The 17,488-nt window shown below is 39.4% G+C and overlaps 1 long non-coding RNA gene across 1 annotated transcript in view; it reads right to left on the bottom strand.

Annotated features, from left to right (window-relative positions):
* The window catches only part of LOC113465458, a 29,546-nt gene extending 13,452 nt beyond the window's left edge, over positions 1-16,094 (bottom strand). Inside the window, exons 1-2 of the long non-coding RNA XR_003390165.1 lie at positions 15,998-16,094; positions 14,334-14,363 (exon numbers count right to left, since the gene is read on the bottom strand). This is a non-coding gene — a long non-coding RNA (uncharacterized LOC113465458). The remainder of the gene's footprint in view (positions 1-14,333; positions 14,364-15,997) is intronic.
* Positions 16,095-17,488: the final 1,394 nt, after the last annotated feature.

Raw genomic sequence — 17,488 nt, 5'->3', positions numbered from 1 at the left:
CATGATTCCTATCTGAAGCCCGATTTTTTTTTCTTCTTTTTTTTTACTTTTTTTATAAAAAAGTGTTCAAGGGGAAAAATCGTCTACATAGCCAAAAAATGAGGAAATCATCAGAGTTGTATATTCTGGCAACACTTTTTTCAGATTAAAAAAAAAAAGGAATAAGTAAATTGATTTCCAGCCACATATGTATAAGTCGTGTTTCTACATGTTAAATTCTAATACACATGGCAGAACCATACTATGACATAGACATAAACATGATTGAATTGGTGTGTTTATCTTGGCAGGGAGCACGTACCCCTCTCCCTCATGTTAGAACAATATTTCGGCTCATTTGGACATTCATACACGCATATCATGATTCCTATCTGAAGCCTGACTTTTTTTCTTTTACTTTTTTTTTATAAAAAAGTGTTCAAGGGGAAAAATCGTCTACATAGCCGAAAAATGAGGAAATCATCAGAGTTGTATATTTTGGCAACACTTTTTTCAGATTAAAAAAAAAAGGAATAAGTAAATTGATTTCCCTTTTTCACGTAAACTTAACCCATAGGTAATGTAAGTAATAAACTTTGGCATTCATCTCTTTCGTTGCAAATGTAAACGGTGCTCATTCCCTTGACTGACGTTGAAGACTAACTGACACGGAGAGAGATCCTAGACTCTAAATTTCCCATTATCAAGGATGTGACGTGATGGTGACCTCGAACATGCTAAGGGCTAACCAAGTTACCTGACATATTCATGCATAAAGAAATCGAATGCAAGTGTGCATACTTGATCAAGATTTTTTTTATAAGTAGGTAGGTACCTACTTATATCTGACATATAAATGTAAAATATATTTATTATGTATAAATTAAATGGAATAAAAAAGAACGTCGACTGAAAAATCGAGAAGGGATGAAAACAAGTCCAAATCTAAATCATTGATGTTGTTATAAGGAGAAGAAAAAAATCAAATCAAATAGTAAAATGCATTGCATTGGATACTGCAGTGTCCACAACACGTTAGATTACCAGATTACCCTATTATTATAAAGGAATCAAATATATATTTAACAAATGTATTTAATTCTTCATATGAAACAATCTAAATTAATAATATCCTCGATTACAGATGTAATTCGCAAGCATAAACATATGTTATTCCCCAGGAAATCCACACAGACTATAATAGTGTACGGTAGTGGTGCGTATTATTTTTGATCGAGTGCAACACTTTTATTCCACGTCCAGTCAATCTGCACGATATTCATATGGGTAAATAATCATATTCATATGGTTAAATAATAATGCTCGAATGATTAAAAGAAACAGTACAATCTTGCATAATGTAGAAGGTCAGAGCAGGGGCGGTTACCGGGCCCCGGGGTTTAATCCAATAATAGGCCCCTCCTCGCAACATTTTTTTTTTTTTTTCAAGAAAGTTAGGTACTGAATTTTCCTTTGGGGGTATACTGCTGGTTTACGGCCCCTTAAGACGGAATAAACCCCCCTGGGTCAAGGGTTCGTTCAACGGTGATATGTACTTGGTTTTATGTAGACATTGCAGAATCTCTGCTACTGAATTGCACCGTCAAAATAAAATTCATTACAAGGGGGTCTTCTTCTTCTTCTTAAATAAATTTATAACGGGAGCTTTCGCTGACAGATACAGGATGGGCTGAAAAGTATACAGGCGTGAGATCCTGCAGACCTACAGTATGCCTCTGAAACTTTTGGACATCATGCTCACAAGTAGGTCAGACAAAAAGTAAACTATTGTTCTCAAATACCCAACAATTTGAGTGCCTAGACAAGTCATATACAATTTTTACTTTCTATTTGAAAAGGGGTTTCTTTGGTGATTGTGATGGTAGATGGAACAAGTCATATATGACTGACACAATGGTCCAAAAACACACCGTTTTTGCTTGAGCACTAAAAAACACCAACAACTTCAACAATAAGACGGAATGAACCCCCCTGGGTCAAGGGTTCGTTCAACGGTGATATGTACTTGGTTTTATGTAGACATTGCAGAATCTCTGCTACTAAATTGCACCGTCAAAATAAAATTCATTACAAGGGGGTCTTCTTCTTCTCAAGGAAGGGACCTACAACTTGAAGGAGAATTAAGACTGCTGGATGTAAAGAGACTTTTCAGTCTGCTCTGGTAGTAAAAAAAAACAAGCTATTTTCTACACGTCATCCAAGAGAAAAGATCTCAGGTACTGTATCCCCAGTATCCCACCACTCATTTTCCAACACTGAAGTACCTACACCTAACTTTAAGAAAACCAGTTGGGTCCCAAAAAGTTTTTTTAGTACAAGTTGGGTCCCAAATCTGCCAATTTACTATGCAGGTCAATTATTCGCACAAAGGAGTTAAGGGTCAAAGACAAAATCCCATGTCTTGGTGGGGATTGAACCTATGTCGTTCTGTTTACTAAACACAGAGAATTTATATTGACCACCAAAACTACCCAGGAGTACAAATAGGTTAATGGTAAATGTACGTACAGAGCTCAAATATAAGAAGTTTATACGATCATGCCCGCAATTTTTCTCAATAAAGACATAACCTAGTTATATTTACACCCCTTCTTCTCCAAATACCCCAGGAGTACAAATAGGTTAATGGTAAATGTACGTACAGAGCTCAAATATAAGAAGTTTATACGATCATGCCCGCAATTTTTCTCAACAAAGACATAACCTAGTTATATTTACACCCCTTCTTCTCCAAATATTCTTCTTCTTCTTCTTCATTATCTCTTTTATTAAACTCGCCTGTTGGTTATTTTCCAAGGAGTACGTTTTGGTCTACAATGCAGAACACTCATAGAAAGCAAGGACACAAGGTCTGATTGAATTAATTCTGAACGCACCTCACTGATAGGTACTCACACAAATGCACGTATTTCTTCATTAAATATATAGCATATATGGTAAGAAATCCAACACAGTAATACATGCTGTATATGCAAACATTTAACCAGTATCGAGTAACTGGTATCCTAGAGTCGTGCACACACCACGGACTGTTTTGTTCCCGATTTTGCCCCGGAGGCAAACCTAGAAGACTCGACATGGACAAGGTTAATATGAAATCTCGACCTCTTCTTTTCTTCTCCAGCATGTCACAGAGTAAAAAATCGAATCCCGCCCATCCAATATCCAACAGATCAAATCGGAAAAGGTCAGTTGATTCTTCTCAGATCGCATCACGTAATGCAAGCTATTTTCGCCCGGTTTGCAAATGAGCATCGTAAGCATCGCCCATTTTGCAAGTTTCTTCTCTGCTAACGTGTCAGAAGTCAGTGTTGGGAAATATGTAGGTTGTTACACTCTGAATTCTGCCCATTACGATGGTCTGTGTCCTAAAGTATCTGCAATGCTAAAAAACATTCCGAGAAATGTGCAAATAGGAACATTTCAAAAAGAAAACATTCCACAAAGATGTTAGGTTGAAGGATTCTAGTATCGAAGAGGAACCAGAATTCAATTATGCAGCACTAGGAATTCTCAAAGGAAGATATGAAAATACCGTCTCGGTACTGCACTACTGCATTACTTCGAGACTTCAGACCCCACCTAATTCATCATACGAGCTCGCTAATACTCAACTCTTATCACTTTCCATTTCTTCCTTATTATTACCATTACATGACCTCATTTTCGTTATCACCCCCGACCCCGACACCCTGGTGCAGTTGCACTATAGTCATGACAGAGGCACAAGACCGAGCGTCATGTATGACTGTTCCAAACTGTATTCGCAGTAGTCATACAGGAAAAAAAGCTACAAAAAAGTGGTACGAAAATGAGACCTGATGAATATTAAGACGATCAGCAGACAATAATAGCCCCTGCAATTAGGGACCCGAATGCTTATAATTTTGATCATTCAGCCGAAAAAGTATAAACATATAAGCCACTGGTCCCATGAAAACGTTTGAATAACCGCGTCATATTGTCCTAAACGTAATTATGGGCCTGTGTGGGTTGTAGATCCTGTGTACTCCTCGCTCCGACACTGAAAATAGCATTGGGTTACGGCACAAAAACAGCACAATCGAGATGGATCTTTTCCGGAAACACCAAACAGTTGCTGCCGAGTATGAGGGCACTCCCTGTGCTATCAATGTAACACATGCGACGACCAACCCATTGACTATGTTCGCAGAGATGTCTGGTATGGTCTGGTTCAGAGTGACGGTGATACCAACTATATCACAAGGGCTAATGACACCCCCAATAAGATCTTTTGTTAGAATAGGGAGAGATCCTGTCCAAGTACCATCTAGAATTCTAGATCTAGATTTCTCATTAGCCTCAGTACCGAGCGTCTTGGAAGAGACTGACTAAAAAAGTCCACCCTGCTTGAGCGGAAAAAGACGGAGTAAGTCCTGACACCCTGGTGCAGTTGGTGCATAGTCCACCTTTCTGCATGAGGAAATCTGAGGCCTCCACTTGCCACCACATTCCCCACCCTCTCAAATCAGCGTGTTAGGTTGACCTACAATCTACAATATAGCCAACAACGTCCAACATCGAGCTGTGTGTAGTTTTCTACTTTTCTCGTGTTAAATAGAAGCCTCAATGCTGCAACGACTGACTCTCAACTCCCAAAAGCTCTGGAGTTTCAATCCGGGTAGTGACGTGATACTTCTTTCAGTCCTTCCCTATGTCTATGTCACAGAATGGCTTCTAATTTGATTAGCATATCCGCGAATTTCCTCTTTACAATCCGACAAAGACCGTATCTCAAGAAGGAAATTATAAAACTTGCGTCTCAAATCTTGAAACAAAAGTTTCCACTCTGTTCTGCTTTAATCTCATTAGGATCTTAGGCTGGCATCCTGAGATAATGGATTTTTTCAGTCTGATCATTTATACCACAGAGAATCGTCTTTGGCTACCTTAGAGAATGTGATGGTCAAGAGAATTGTAGATCTACCAGCGAGGAAAGTCCTCGGGTGGTTCTCATTCAGAAATGAGTTTATTTTGGAGTCTGGAGCCACGGGTAGCATTACTCTCATGGGAAAGTGTACACAAGGAATTCATTGAGATCGGAATACGTATGGTCGAGACATCACCGATTTACATTCTGGTGCTACTATAAAGGTATAAAGTTGGTGATTTTATTGAGGGGCCCGAGAGTCCAAACAGTGATGTACCCCGGGGAGGGACGGTCCAAATTTTCGGAGCCCGCTCCATGGTAAAGTACCGGCCCCTCAGGGCAGAAGGTAGAGGAGGGGGAGGGAGAGAGGAAAATGTACAGGTAAAGGGAAAAGAGGGGGGATCCATGTCATACACAAACGTCATAATATAAAGTTATTCGAACCACTATGGGGGGAGAGGGGTAGTGTGAGGGGTGGGGAGGTAGTTATTCGAACTACTTGGCACTCTGCAGGGAGGGAGTGTCCCCCTACCCCTCTCATCCCAGGTGGAAGGTCGTCAAGGTCACCACGCGATGGAAAGGTTGTGGCAGGTTAGCATAGAGAGGGGAAAAATCAGCAAATATGTAAGTACTTGTGGATATTTCATAATGAGTGACTGTGTGAACGAGTGAGTATGCGATTATAATATGAAATCATGAGATGTGTGATTCTTTCCTTCTTTGCGGCTCTTAAGGTGTGGTGTGTCCACTGTCCTCCCAGGTGGAAGGTCGTCAAGGTCACCACGCGATGGAAAGGTTGTGGCAGGTTAGCATAGAGAGGGGAAAAATCAGCAAATATGTAACTACTTATGTATATTTCATAATGAGTGACTGATGTGTGAACGAGTGAGTATGCGATTATAATATGAAATCATGAGATGTGTGATTCTTTCCTTTTTTTGCGGCTCTTAAGGTGTGTCCAGTGTCCAGACATAAACGACCGGCCGTCGATTAACTCGTCGATGGACACCAAAGTCGATTGATATGTATTGACATCGACTGGAGAGTAGGTAATATTTAAGTGGACATAAACGACCGGCCGTCGATTAACTCGTCGATGGACACCAAAGTCGATTGATATGTATTGACATCGACTGGAGAGTAGGTAATATCAATATCTGGAATCTTTCAGCCATGTCGATCGACCATAGTCGACGCCGCGCCGTCGATCGACGAGGTGAATCTATGTTGTAGAGGCAGTGTACAGTTTCAGTCGACGTCGATCGACGGAGAGAGAAGAGCACAACACAGAGAACACATCAGTTGATAAATAGTAGAGAATGTTCAGAGGAAAATACCTCGAGAAAACATATATCCATGTAGGAAAACTTTCTTTTCTTCCCTGAAAAGAAAAAGCATTGTTTGAAGGTTACGACGTAGAGGTGGGGTTTATTCTGGACATTGCTTGTCAGTGAATACGAGATGTTTTTCTAAAGCTTGTCGAGAGATCGCTAAGGTTTTAACAACTGAATTGAGTGATTAACATATAGGTACACACAGCCAACTATCGCAACATAATCTTCTCTATACGTACTTTCTTTCATGTGAACATAAATCAAACTCCTAGACTAGTGGAACCTGTCAGGTCAATGGTAACCTCTGTACCTCGACTATTTAATAGAGTACAAGATGATTTGCACAAGTCCTCTATAATTAGATAGATGTTTGTATACATGGAGAATCCGTTTTGTTTAGATAGAACGTATTTGTATGTTGGATATTTCAACCCGTCCTCTATTGACAATGGCTGCAAGGCAAAACGAAAAGTTTCAAATGCTAAAAGCCCAATACTACTTGGGTATACTCGTTGGATATTTCAACCCGTCCTCTATTGACAATGGCTGCAAGGCAAAACGAAAAGTTTCAAATGCTAAAAGCCCAATACTACTTGGGTAGGTATACTCGTATATATATGTTGCAGTATATGCAAATGATATACGTCTATTATGTATGTTGTATACAGACCATGGATGTACATGTAAGGTTTTATCAGTAACCGCAGCATACAGGGTGCATGTTTTCAAGCTAGCATTTTTCAGCCCCAATGTTATAGAATCTGGAGAAAGATGTCCTATCCTTTGATCGGGTTTCTACATTAATATGATATACGTCTATTATGTATGTTGTATACAGACCATGGATGTACATGTAAGGTTTTATCAGTAACCGCAGCATACAGGGTGCATGTGTTCAAGCTAGCATTTTTCAGCCCCAATGTTATAGAATCTGGAGAAAGATGTCCTATCCTTTGATCGGGTTTCTACATTAACGCAATGAGTTAACGTCACAAGAATGAGGTAATATATCTGTCAGCAGTAATTTACCCTTATGAGATGAGAATAATGGGACCACAAAAATGATAATTACCCCCGAAAACTATTCAAAAGGGTGAGTCTATTTCTATTATGTCCCTAATTTAGATGTGACTCTACCAGTAATTCTTCTTTTTCCAGTATCCAGCTGATGGTGTACTATTCAAAGTTCACTGTAGTCTCATTATAACGACCATTCTTCATTGTGGACATTGACTAGTGAGGCATACAGTAAGCTCCTATAACCTGACAGAATATCAAATGAAATAAATCTTCAATCCACTCGGAGTGCGCACGTCACATAATGTAGAATACAATAAATATGCACACTGCACACCATATTCTTTTTCCAGTATCCAGCTGATGGTGTACTATTCAAAGTTCACTGTAGTCTCATTATAACGACCATTCTTCATTGTGGACATTGACTGGTGAGGCATACAGTAAGCTCCTATAACCTGACAGAATATCAAATGAAATAAATCTTCAATCCACTCGGAGTGCGCACGTCACATAATGTAGAATACAATATGCACACTGCACACCATACATCGACGGAGTCGACTATGTGGACACAGCGTTTCAAGTGATGTCGATCGACCAATAAGGTAGATCTGGTAGATGCAATATTTCTTCTTCAATTTCGAACAAAAAAATCACACCCAGTTGTAATTAAAATTGACCTTAAACATGTGGACTGGTCTCTGGAGTTTCCATTTAGGTTGTGCTATTCTTGATCATGATTGAGTAATGGAATATAACTAGTAACCTGAGTAGAGTACCTAGTCTTGTTTGGATCACTAGTTTTTGCTAATTCGATCTTACTGGATGAAACTATCGCCAGATCAACCTCTCTATTCGAATGTGGAAACTCTGTGACTTATTATACAGGGTGGCGGCTTTACTGAAACAACTTGGGTTAGTTCGTTTATTCCCCCACTAAATCTGACGAATGAGGAGAATAATTTTGCGAAACACAGGAAGTATGATTTCGATGTGGATTTCATAATTTTATATTTTTCCGCTATTGTTATTTTTTGGGGACAAAATTATTGACTTTTTCTGTATTGTTTGATGTAGGATTTTTTAGAGTAGGTACATCAACTTTATAAGAATGCCCCAATAAGAATAGACCAACGGCAGCTGTTGGAATCGACGGAGTCGACTATGTGGACACAGCGTTTCAAGTGATGTCGATCGACCAATAAGGTAGATCTGGTAGATGCAATATTTCTTCTTAAATTTCGAACAAAAAAATCACACCCAGTTGTAATTAAAATTGACCTTAAACATGTAGACTGGTCTCTGGAGTTTCCATTTAGGTTGTGCTATTCTTGATCATGATTGAGTAATGGAATATAACCAGTAACCTGAGTAGAGTACCTAGTCTTGTTTGGATCACTAGTTTTTGCTAATTCGACCCTACTGGATGAAACTATCGCCAGATCAACCTCTCTATTCGAATGTGGAAACTCTGTGACTTATTATGTTATTATACAGGGTGGCGGCTTTACTGAAACAACTTGGGTTAGTTCGTTTATTCCCCCACTAAATCTGACGAATGAGGAGAATAATTTTGCGAAACACAGGAAGTATGATTTCGATGTGGATTTCATGATTTTATACATATTTTTCCGCTATTGTTATTTTTGGGGACAAAATTATTGACTTTTTCTGTATTGTTTGATGTAGGATTTTTTTAGAGTAGGTACATCAACTTTATAAGAATGCCCCAATAAGAATAGACCAACGGCAGCTGTTGGTAGTGTTGTGAATCTTGTAAGCCCATTTTGAAATTGTTTTGCACGGGTTTGTAGATTCGTTTCGGTTATGCACTCTCGGTATAGATTATTTGCAATATTATTTCTTTATTATCAGAAATTAATATATCGTACATACTCATATAGACATTATCGTTTTGGCAAAGCATGACATTTTCTTTGGCACTTCTTGCAATATTCCCAACAAAACTCGGGGGGAAAAAATTCTCAAGAGAAGAAAAACGAAATTGAAAAATATTTATGAATCCAATACTCTTGGTTGTGTGCTGTTTAGATATTATTGTATAAGCGTGTTTGCAGCAAAGCCCACGCAACACCATCAGCTGATATTATCAAGTACTGATACTAATAAGGCCCCCTAGTATCCGAAGTGGGTACTTAGCAGCGATTAGCAAGAGAAATTTGCTAGAGAAAAATATATTAATTTTAGTCTGAGAACCTCCGAGATTAATTTTGGCGTGAAAAACTATACTCGGTATCCTTTTCGGTACTTAGCGAATGCAATACTACAACCCATCAACCATGTAGGTGTACTGGTAGACTGGTACACTACACCTACACATTTCACCCTAAAACGCAAAACAGCACATCATGTTCTCATGTTTTTTCCTCAATACCTATATGCCTACCGACCGACTTAGCCAACTTGAAGACAATTCATGAATTCAAGTTTATTACCCATGTAAAACAATACACTACAAGCTAACAGAACACAAGTTCCTGCTACTTAAAGGATTAAGTAATCGCTACAAACTGATTATTATTTATTGATTACAGGAATGAGGAAAAAGTGCTCAGCTCAATGCTATCTCAGTAGTTCACCTTACACCTGATTCATTGAACTGTGACGAATATCACTTCTTGATTTGACAAAGGCTAGAGAAGTCCCCTCTATCTAATGGGATAATTTAAGAACAAGAACTGCTCGTATATCTCCATCTGAGGATTCCTCATGAGGAATCCCACTTTGTGAAGGGGTTTACTAAGTACAAAACCAACAAACACACACATCTCTTTGATGTTGAAACAGTTTGCTCTTTGGTGTTGAAATCAGAAACAGTTTGCTGAATGGGTGACTGAAAGCTGGCTACCCTGACAGACGAAGAGGTACCCTCAGATACCGTCGGTCACGCCAAACCCATGTATGTTCCACGAGATAATCTAACATACAACCTTCATTTATCTGCAAATATACAAGATTTGCTTACAACTTTTTCCAACATAGTTGCCTGCGCGTGTGGATTATATGAACGACATTTGTGTGCTGTTTAGATATTATTGTATAAGCGTGTTTGCAGCAAAGCCCACGCAACACCATCAGCTGATATTATCAAGTACTGATACTGATAAGGCCCCCTAGTATCCGAAGTGGGTACTTAGCAGCGATTAGCAAGAGAAATTTGCTGGAGAAAAATATATTAATTTTAGTCTGAGAACCTCCGAGATTAATTTTGGCGTGAAAAACTACTCGGTATCCTTTTCGGTACTTAGCGAATGCAACACTACAACCCATCAACCATGTAGGTGTACTGGTACACTACTTACACCTAACACATTTATGTACAATGTACATATAGCCAACCTCAGCTCAATGCTATCTCAGTAGTTCACCTTACACCTGATTCATTGAACTGTGACGAATATCACTTCTTGATTTGACAAAGGCTAGAAAAGTCACTTCTATCTAATGCGATAATTTAAGAACAAGAACTGCTCGTATATCTCCAGCTGAGGATTCCTCATGAGGAATCCCACTTTGTGAAGGGGTTTACTAAGTACAAAACCAACAAACACACACATCTCTTTGATGTTGAAACAGTTTGCTCTTTGGTGTTGAAATCAGAAACAGTTTGCTGAATGGGTGACTGAAAGCTGGCTACCCTGAGAGACGAAGAAGTACCCTCAGATACCGTCGGTCACGCCAAACCCATGTATGTTCCACGAGATAATCTAACATACATCTGCAGATACAACCTTCATTTATCTGCAAATATACAAGATAATATGTATAAGATTTGCTTACAACTTTTTCCAACATAGGTAGTTGCCTGCGCGTGTGGATTATATGAACGACAATAATTTATTGATAACAGTTTTCTTGTCACATAAGTACAACGTTGCCAACTATTTTTCGGGTTTCACGTTTTGGCGCGAACTGATAAGAGGCACACATTTAGATAATGTCGTATGATGTGTGTTGCAAAGAGATACACAGTGTTGATAAGCTTATGGTTGCAACGAATGGTGACGCGTAATATAAATATATTTTTAATATATATAAATATATATTTTTTAAATACATAATGTGCAGATTGTAGTGCGTTCTGAGTTGCAATGCTCGTGCTAACATATTAAATACGGAGTTACGGACACGAAATGAACATTAAAAGACATTGCATTTGATTTGCGAGAAGAATAAAATGTTCACCGGGTTTTATGAGGCCAGAATTGGGCTCACGGTAAAAAAAAAAAACAAGAATTTGCGAAGAAAAAAAAACTCGTAAAATAATGGGTAATAATAACAATACTTCAACGTTAGGGATAGGGCGGGGGATATTTGGCAACAGCGCGTCACGGGGAGAAAATTTTCCATGCTTGAAAATTTCTATCGCCGCGCCGGAGAGTTCACTAGCAAAGTAACCAAAGCCGCCGCACTATGGATTGGCCTAGGTCATGGTATGAGGTATGAGGCGTATCAAGGTCTCGTGAAGTAAGAGAAGGCATGTGTTGTTGTGTACCAGGTACTGGTGTGTCTACGTCATGCTCAATACAATGCACCGAACCACTCAGTGACATTGAGACTCTACGGAGAGCAGTTGCAGCTCTCTCTCCTTCCCCTGCCTGTCGCTCTCAGCCAATAATCTTGGGTTCAAACACCCCGGGGAAAATATTATCACCGACAGATCTTGACATATGCTAAAATCTATGTTATACCTACAGGAGAGGCTGTAGGATATTTTCGCCCTACATGACAAGGAAGAAATATTTTAAGTTGTGGCCACATATTTAGTCGGCGGCCGTCGATCTAATTGACAGAGTAAGAACCCTAGGGTTCTTAGGGATCTAATTGACAGAGTAAATCTTATATTATAAAGTCAAGATCCATTCACTCATTCACATTTCATAGTTCACATTTCATATTTCACACACTGATCGCTCTATCTCCTGAACCACAACACCTAGAAAGCTGAAATTTGGTAGAAATATTCCTTTTATGGTCTAGGTGTGCGATAAGAAAGAGAAGAGACTGACTAAAAAAGTCCACCCTGCTTGAGCGGAAAAAGACGGAGTAAGTCCTGACACCCTGGTGCAGTTGGTGCATAGTCCACCTTTCTGCATGAGGAAATCTGAGGCCTCCACTTGCCACCACATTCCCCACCCTCTCAAATCAGCGTGTTAGGTTGACCTACAATCTACAATATAGCCAACAACGTCCAACATCGAGCTGTGTGTAGTTTTCTACTTTTCTCGTGTTAAATAGAACATTCAACCAGTCGCGTGTCGTGATATTCAAAAGGGGAAGCTCCATTTTAATCTATCAGATGTCTTCCTCTTCATACGTGTCAGATACGGGAAGCTATAAACCCATAAACAATATGCCGAACCAGGGTGGTATCCAGGATTTTATTGAGGGGCCCGAGAGTCCAAACAGTGATGTACCCCGGGGAGGGACGGTCCAAATTTTCGGAGCCCGCTCCATGGTAAAGTAGTGGCCCCTCTCGTCGTCCCCCCCCCATAAATACGGCCCTGTGCCGATCTGCTGGTGGTCTTAGAATCCAGGTAATCATTTACTTTTTTCGATAAGTGGGGCAGTGGGGGAGGTGAGAAAAAAAAGAGAGAGAAAACGGTACAGTATAAGAGAGGAACGGAAGCTTCCCTTCCATGGAGAACCACGGCACTGCATACAACATGTGAAATATGTTACAAATTATTACAACACATTAAGTATACATTGCATATGAAAATAAATGAATGTGCAGTTTTTGTTTATTTTCCTCTTTTGTTTTTCGTTCCGAGTCAGCAATAATGCAATGGAACACATAACATGGGGTACACGTTACAGAGGACTTATTGCTAAAATCTATTGGTTTAACATTGAGCTTTCGACTGGGTTTGCTTTCACTTCAACTAAAAAAATGTATCTAATGTTATCCATCAGTGGTGATCCCTCAATTCGGATACCCTATCTTGATCAGAGATCAAGAAAGGGTAAAACCATTGACAATTTTGCATAACAAAACTTACTAAGTAAGAGTGCCCGACGCGACGGCCTAAGTAGTTTTTTGGACATCTAGTATTTAAGCTGTCAAACTTTCTTGACTTGGAGCGCTACCGTGCTCCTCAATTCCTACATTAGGACCCCATTGGAAGCGGGCTAAAAGAATTTTAATTGTGTTCAACATAAATGCTTGTCACAAATGACGTTCCCCACTTAATATACTACGCTAAATTTTATGACTTGACTTGGACTCGAACCACCAACCTCCAGATCCAAAGTCCAACGCGTTAACCACTGCACCACGAGGTTGGTGCAGCGGGCTAAAATCTGCCATACCTATCTATCCAACGCAGATACTAACACAAGCTGGTGTGCTATATCAGATAGGTTCTGTCGATCTATTGTGAGGTTTCGTGCTCAGGCAATTATCGTCATATCAAGGATATTGCCACATTGCCCAGTGGTGTGAAAAAGACAAATCATCTGTCAAGCTATTTTTACCACAAAAAAAAAAGAAAAGAATTGTTTCGATTCGAAAATAAGTGGTAGGTTGTTCTGTAAACGTCAAGACAAAAACGATAAATAATAAGAAAAAAAAAAACTCTCTATTATGTTAGTATTAGTACCTACACCTAACGACCAAGTAAGAGAGAGAGAGGGAAGATGGAGGGAGGGAGGGAGAGAGAGAGAGAGAGAGAGAGAGGAGGGAGAGAAAGAGAGGAGGGAGAGAAAGGGAGGAGGGAGAGAGAGAAATTGTGACGTTATCTACAATTCGTTTCACATGTTTGAAAACTTCCATGTGTCCATTACCTACATTGCTTCACCACAATGGTAAGTATGTCCATTATGTTGTTTCACCATAATGCTACGTGGGCTTACTTTGCCTCACCGCAAAACAACTCAACTTTACCTCTACTATGAAAACATCAGGCCTCCAAATCCCATTGAAACCGAGCAATAGACCAAGCCCGTAGAAGATGGCTAGAAATTCGACTAAAAAAAAAAATCAAAAAATCAAAAAATTCAAACCCACAAATAAACTTGATCTCAGCACGAGCTAAGATGAACAACGAGGAAAAAAAAAATCTTACCTGTTTTTTTCCAGTTCATTATGAGAAGATCTGTAAACACAAAGAGGAAAAAGTTGCATTAGTAAAAAAATCAGAGAGATAATATAAAATGGTCTAAAAAAGTAAAAAAAAGCGTGTGGTAGAATAAACGCCTACAAGAGATTTAAGGTGACTCCAATGACCTCTAGCCTCAACGAATGGTGGTGGAGGGCACTCCCTGTGCTATCAATGTAACACATGCGACGACCAACCCATTGACTATGTTCGCAGAGATGTCTGGTATGGTCTGGTTCAAACAGAGTGACGGTGATACCAACTATATCACCAGGGCTAATGACACCCCCAATAAGATCTTTTGTTAGAATAGGGAGAGATCCTGTACAAGTACCATCTAGAATACTAGATCTGGATTTCTCATTAGCCTCAGTACCTCAGTGGCCTCAATGCTGCAACGACTGACTCTCAACTCCCAAAAGCTCTGGAGTTTCAATCCGGGTAGTGACGTGATACTTCTTTCAGTCCTTCTCTATGTCTATGTCACAGAATGGCTTCTAATTTGATTAGCATATCCGCGAATTTCCTCTTTACATTCCGACAAACACCGTATCTCAAGAAGGAAATTATAAAACTTGCGTCTCAAATCTTGAAACAAAAGTTTCCATTCTGTTCTGCTTTAATCTCATTAAGATCTTAGGCTGGCATCATAAGATAATGGATTTTTTCAGTCTGATCATTTATACTACAGAGAATCGTCTTTGGCTACCTTAGAGAATGTGATGGTCAAGAGAATTGTAGATCTACCAGCGAGGAAAGCCCTCGGGTGGTTCTCATTCAGGAATGAGTTTATTTTGGAGTCTGGAGCCACGGATAGCATTACTCTCATGGGAAAGTGTACACAGGGAATTCATTGAGGTCGGAATTCGTATGGTCGAGACATCACCGATTTACATTCTGGTGCTACTATAAAGGTATAAAGTTGGTTTAGATTTAAGTTATTTAAGTATTAGGTTTTATTAAAATATTGTGAACATACCATGTATACATCCACAATAAAATATATTGATATTGATTGATTGATTTCGATAGGAATGGTAGGTACGTCTGACTGAGAATTTAGAACGCAAGGTCTGCTCTGTTGGAATCTTATACTGAGCGGACCCCACCAATTATCCAACACCCGAAACTCGTGTACTCCGTAACTTGTGGTCCGGTGGCTCACATTAGTGAACTCCGTAATCCGACGGTCAAGTTGCAAAGGATTTACCGAAGACATATCTATGAACATAGAAAACGTAGACCGTAGACCTGGCAAACTGCAACGACGGAGGTCTTATCGTCCCACAATCGAAGCGAGAATAAGGACAAGATAGGAGAAAGCCAGCCGTTCCGAGAACGAAGCTTATCTGTTTAGGGGGATTAAATTCGTCCCAGGGGGGAATCTAACCCACCACCTAGAGAAGAACTCAATAAGATGTTACTCGGATATAGAGCATTTGGAGATCTCCTCAATAAGATGTTACTCGGATATACTTAGAGCATTTGGAGATCTCCTGAGCGCGAGCGTCCTTAGAGTCCATGGTTTTCATCATGATTCTTCACTTGATTACGTGATAACTGATAACACACGATAAGGACATACCCCATACCTTTTGAAAGCTACGTTAGACCCTTAAAAACAGACTTACCTGCTACCCTGAGATTTCTTTATCTTCGGCCGCTTGATATTCTTGAGATCAGACACGGGGAACGGAGGTAGAGACGATGCGTAGCCATGCTCCGCTTCTGAAATCAGAAAGAATAAAGAAAACCATTTAGAATACTCGCATTCGGATACAGCACTGGTTCGAACAATGATAAATAACAATGAACTTTTGGTTGTAATCATGTACAAAATATGTACAGTACTTAATTAGAATTATGTAGGTAGACTCAAAGGGCGAAACTACTGCAAAAGGCATTCAACCCTCATGATTAAGATTTGAGTAGGAAACAACCAACCGGACTCCCAGTAGTTAAGTGTAGTGGTTAGGCAGTGGACTACTGATCGGGAGGTTGGTAGTTCAAGTCAAGAACCACATCTGTTACAATCATTTACTTAAGTGTTTAACACAATTAAAATTCCTTTCCTTCAGGAGGAACCCATCGACAACACAACAACGGAAGAACTCCTAAGTAAACTAGTTTTTGGTGTTCCAAATTTGTAAATTTCGAGACATTCCATGTCCAGCCGCCATGGCTTGACAAATTACAAACTACTCTTCAAGTTGAAAGATATGGAATCTCTTTGGTTCCAAAACACAACAACCGGAGGGGGAGTCTCATAAAAACAGCCGTCATAATAAATTTAAAGTGTCTACTAAAAAAAACTGGTTTGGTCAACTTTGTTAGATTCGCGATCATATTATATCACTCAATGTTACACATAAATAAATAATTAAGTGCCTGTGAATATGCTAAAACCCTAGCACCTTGTTCAAGAGTTTTTACATTATCCATAACCATAACTATAAATTTAATAATAAAAGTCTAGGTCTGGTGTAGAAAATGTGTCTAGGAGGTACATGACATTAAAGTGCATATTAAAATGTCTGATTATTCATTAATCATAGATAATATATCCCAACACTACCTGGGTAGGTAATTATCATTTATAATACGCAACTTAATAGTATTCAGGGGTGTTCTAAGCTTTTCGCACGCTCCGCTATTTCCTTCGGAAGAAAATAATTGAATGAACGAAGAGAGTTCGTAAGTTATAACTGGTCTATTTTGCAATCAGGTTTCCTGTCTGTCCGTTTTTTCCGCAACAACTCTCAAATGATTGCTCCGATTTTGACGAAATTCGCTGGTTATCTCTCTGGTTTTTCGGCCTTTTTGAGTGTGTTCAACAATTTATAATGCTAGTAAGATACCTAAGCTATGGCAGACCATCTGGCGAGGTAAATGTCAAAGACATTAACTTCATACAATACATGTATGTAGGTCTATATTGAACTAAAGGTCTCGACTCTCCATGTACCCATGAGCGTAATTTGAGTGCTATGATAGCAACCACCCCATTATCTTAGGAGAACACTTAACAATAACACCCCGTTTTATTTCAAGCGTTAATAATAAGAACCCCTACATGATGTGGGGGGAAATCACACTTCTGTACCCACTTTACGTTGCGTGCG

This window comes from Diaphorina citri, unplaced genomic scaffold, assembly GCF_000475195.1.
Source record: "Diaphorina citri unplaced genomic scaffold, Diaci psyllid genome assembly version 1.1 scaffold109, whole genome shotgun sequence".
In the NCBI taxonomy this organism is placed as follows: domain Eukaryota; kingdom Metazoa; phylum Arthropoda; class Insecta; order Hemiptera; family Psyllidae; genus Diaphorina; species Diaphorina citri.
This window is presented reverse-complemented; position numbering and strand designations above follow the sequence as displayed.